Below are 4980 nucleotides of genomic sequence, written 5' to 3'. Positions count from 1 at the left end.
ACCTTATTTGCCAGGATGATGATGATGATACCTCAAAAGTTAGAAGACTTTTCAAAGTTTACTAGCATGGAAAAAAATATCTTTCGTTCAAGAGAAATTCTCTGGCATTGCTGAGTTGTTCAGAAGGGGACAAAGGGGACACTGGGGAGAATTTACCAAAATGTACATAAAGCCTCACATAATTTAATATTTTGCATGAAGTCCTATGACATTTGGGTCACTCAATGAGTTCTGAACAACATACATATGAAGGTGATCGGCTGCAATGTCAGTAATTCATCAAAAATGTGTAAAAGTAATTAAACTAAATACCACCATACGGATGTGATTTGGCCATAAGAGAGATTAAACAGTGTGGCACCTATAAAGGCCATCAACAGAAATAGCACATCTATGAAAGCCAACTGCAAAACCTGGATTTGCAAATGCAAATGATATGACAGACCTGAGCATGCCCATTTTGCACACAGAGATGGACTTCTGGAGGAGGGAATACCGAGGCCCCATATCTGGCAGGATCAGGAAGTGGGCAGGCCCTGTCTATACGCAGACAGACACGTCAAGTGATGCTGTGACAGCCTCTTCTGAATCTGTGGGCAGTAAATAGCCAATGGGCCGGAGTGGGAAGCTGGATACAGCCTCTCGAGACAGAAGCTGTTGCTTCTATCCCTTTGGTGAGAAAGTTACAGCCGTTTACTCTGATTTACAATACCGCTATACAACTTACATTTCCAGCTACATCCTCTCTGAATTTGGTCTTAGCTACAGATATATATTTCTTATCTTTTTCTAATCCTTTCCACCCAGAGAGACTGTACTTTTAAGTTGCCTCCACTGTATTTGCTTAGTTACTCCTTCAATATCTCTGTGAAGCTCCTTATTCTCCCCGTTCCTGCTTTTTAAACGTTATTCCTTCGGGCTTCATTTGTGCCTGTTCACCATTGGCCTCAGTCACTGGGTGCTTCTCATCCCCTCCCTCCATGCAGTACTATATCTGCAACTAGATCCAGACTTCACTTTTGTGTGAACATTCGTGCCAGCAAAGTACATTTTTGCATCTCTAAATGTTGAAAGCTACCAGTTTTAATTGTCAATTCAAGTGTAAATGCCACATGCCCATTGTGACCACAGCTTTATGTACAAGGGTGGCCTTCGGATCTGAAGAAGGATCACTGAGAGGATTCCCTAGAGCACCCTCAAACATAACTGACTTATATACAACAGGAAGGGAAAAGGGGGAAGAGTTTTCAAGCCACCGCCAGAATCCAGCTACTGAAGAAATGGAGCCAGGTGTCTGAGCAGGAGTCCCTGTGGCTGATCCACTAAGCCCCAGCAAAAGGTGTGTGTGTGTGTGAGATATATCTATATCTATATATCTATCTATATCTATATATATATATATCCAGGCTGCAACAGAGGCAATCTCCTGGCAACCCAAAGAGCACAGTTGGCCCTAACAGAAACTGTCTGATTGGCTGCTGGACTCTGCAGCCAGATACTTAAGCTCAGTAGCATGAGCAGTCATTGAACTGCTCAATGCATTCTAGCCTATAGCTGCACTTGGTTCTGTCCCTGTCTCTAGCCTTGCTCCTAGCTCCTTCCTGATCTCTGACTCCCAGCTCAGGCCTCAGCTCTGCCTGCTGACTATAACTCTGGCTAACCCTTCAGCTTAGGCTTTGGTCTCTGACTCTCAGCTACAACCGTTGGCTTCACACATGGATCTACACATCTGGATTCAGCTCCAACTGATGGGCCGGATTCTTGCTCCAACCAGTAGGCCACACTGCGCACAGGTTGAGCAGCCCAAAAGAATGAACAAGGGCAGTGAGTAGCTAGACTGCCCTTCAGACAGATTCCACAGAGGCAGTGGTGCCGGACACTGGGGGAAATCTTCCAGACCCTACAGGCCCAGCTTACATCCTTGCAAGTGCAAACTGCAGCCCTACAAGCTCAAGCTATCCCCTGACCATAGCTGTCTCCCCTGCTTCTAGGGAGCTGGGGATTCCAATGCTGGTTAAGTTTGATGGGGACCAAAACAAGTTCATGAAACCACAGAACAGTGCTGGCACATGTTCATGCTTTGGCCCCAGTCATCCTCCACTGACCAGAGCCAAACAGGACTTACTCATCTGCTAACTGGGGAGGCTAAGGGAACTAGGTCCTCAGCAGTACCTACATTGCTTTTTCAGTTATAATCCAGATGACTGGACCATCGTCCTGCCATATGCAGAGTTTGTGAACACACAGGCATCCCCACACACAGCCCATTCTATGCAAACTACATTTTCCACCCTCCATGTCCAGAATCCCAAGTCCCCGACACAGCAGGCCTAGGTGCCCACCTTCACTGGGTCTACCAAGAACCTACCAAACACTTTGAAGCCTCTCAGGTGGCATATAAACATCATACTGACTGAAAGTGCCAAGCCACACTGACCCTGTAGGAGATAAGACCCGGCTGTCCTCCACACACTTCAAAAGCCACACACCAAATTGGGCAGAACAAATTAGCCCTGTAGCAAATTAGGCTCCAGTTCCTGGAATCCTTGAAGGCCCACCCAGTTTTCCATGTGTCCCTCTGAAACCTTACATGGAGAACCACTTTTCCAGCTGCTCCATTCCACCACCACCTCCCATAGATGCCCAGGGCCAAGAGGAGTATGAGGTCCAGGAAATTCTAGACTTCAAGTGAGTTTGAGGCAAGCTATAATCGGGGGGACTAGGAGGGCTATGAACTGGAAGAACAATCATGAGAGCCAGTCAACCGTCCATGATCCAGAACTCGTATGTGCCTCCTATCAGAAATACCTCCTGAAATGAGGTCCTATGGCTCTTACAAGGTGGCCTTAAAGGGGGAGTACTGTCAGGAACCAGCCTGCAGCATAACCAGTCTCCTGGCCACCCAGCAAACACAGGGGGCCCTTACAGAAGCTATCTGACTGTACCACCTGATTCAGCTTGCAGACTCCTGCAGCCATACTTAAGCTCAATAGCAGCAGGCCAGTGGCTGTTCAACATATTCTAGCCTGCAGCTGCACTTGTTCCTGTCCCTGCCTTCATTGCCTTGCCCCTGCTCCAGCCCCAGCTCCTTCATGATCGGATTACGATTCCGGCTAACCCTTTGGCTTTGGTTTCTGACTCCCAGCTACAATCCTTGGCTTCACTCCTGGATCTGCCATATCTGGATTTAGCTATTACTGGTAGGCCAATCTCTTGCTCCAACCTAGGGTGACCAGGTGTCCAGTTTTCAACCGGAACACATGGTCGAAAAAGGGACCCTGGTGGCTCCAGTCAGCACCGCCAACCAGGGCCTTTAAAAAAAAGTAAGCTAATGAACAGTAACATCTCCCAATGAGGCAAGTAATTATTACCCCTACTTTACACATGAGGGAATGGAGAGAGGTTAAGTGACTTGTTTAAAGCTACTGAGCAAGTCAGTGGCAGACCAGGATTAAAATATAGAGTCCCTTGATCTCAGTCCCAAACTTATGTAGACACATTAACAGTATTTGTCCCCTCTAGTGGCTGGGCCACATAAAAAAATCTGAGTTTGGTACTGCTTCCAGCAAAGGCACTGAGTATTAAAAGCCTTTAGATTGAGAGAGCATCAATTCCTGATAATCCATCCAGATGTTTATCATACTCAATCCATTCGAGTAAGGGTACAAGGGCACAGTGGAATTTTATAAGTTTTTTAGATAAGGGTGGCTAAGTAGTATCATATATGCTAAGAGGAGGTTGAATTGCAAGAAGCAGTTGCATTAGAAAGTGATGATTTGGCAAGACATGGGCAAGATTTAATGACACCCATGCTTGATGCCACCAGAACCATTTTGAACAAATCCTGTGTGGATTCCAGTCCCACATGAACCTGTGATCTCTGCCTGAGTGCCACATTTCTTAAAAAATAAATAATAACTTCACGAGAGCAGGAACTAGATTTTCCATTTCACAAGTTCAAATTTCCTGTCCTAAAATGGATAAAACAAACAACAAAAAAATCCAAAGTTTCACACAAAATGAAATTAAAAGAAAAAGTTTTAGGTTGAAACATTTTGATGATAATTCCAATATATTGAATAAAAGTAAAAAACATGTCATTTTGAAACAGAAAACCAAAGTGTTTCAAAAAGGTTTTGGTGTTATATTATCAAAATGTTTTTCCCTCTTCCCGCCTCCCAAGTTTTCCCCTTTCAAAGCAAACTTTTGTTAAATTAGACACCTTTGCAAAACATTTGGCTTTCAACAAACCTGCATTTTCTGGCAGAAAAATATTCCATCAGAAAATTTCCCACCACCTCTAATAAATCACACTGTAGACAGCAAGTGCTTACACACATGCACGCTTAGTTTAATTAGTTTCAAGGTGAAAACTATCACAACTCATTAATATGAAATGAACCCTTTTGAGACCCAGAACTCATAATTCATATCAGCCAAGATTCCTGAACTAAACAAAGTTTCCAAGAATCCAAATGCAGTCTGTGAGAAAGCAAGCATTACTCTACTAGGCTAAAGGGTCATTATAGTGACACTACCCTTAGGAATTATTGGATGAACTTTGCATAGTTGCATTGATCCACTGTATCCAGTTGCAGTTATTTAATAAACAAGGGATCTGCGTCTATATGTGGGGATGAGGAAGAGTAAAGGAACATGTTTAATAGCAAGAAGATCGCAGAAGAAGAATCTAAAATCAAAAAAACATATTCAACATGAATAGAAAAATGGATATAAATATGCAATATACCCATCCTTGTAAATACTGTAACATTTTCAGTGAACAAATAAACAAGACAATAATGGCAGCTGTTTTGTATTATGTAGCTGTTACAGGGGGTCCCTGGTATATGTTGGGGTTGGATTCCTGAAAAAGGTGACTACTACTGAGGAATTTTTTCCCCATAAGAAATAATTACTTGCCCCACCTCTTCCTGCCCCCCCCCCTCCACCTCTGCCCCACCTCTTTGTGGCCTCTTC

This window comes from Mauremys reevesii, linkage group 5 (genome assembly GCF_016161935.1).
Source record: "Mauremys reevesii isolate NIE-2019 linkage group 5, ASM1616193v1, whole genome shotgun sequence".
Lineage (NCBI taxonomy): Eukaryota > Metazoa > Chordata > Testudines > Geoemydidae > Mauremys > Mauremys reevesii.
This window is presented reverse-complemented; position numbering follows the sequence as displayed.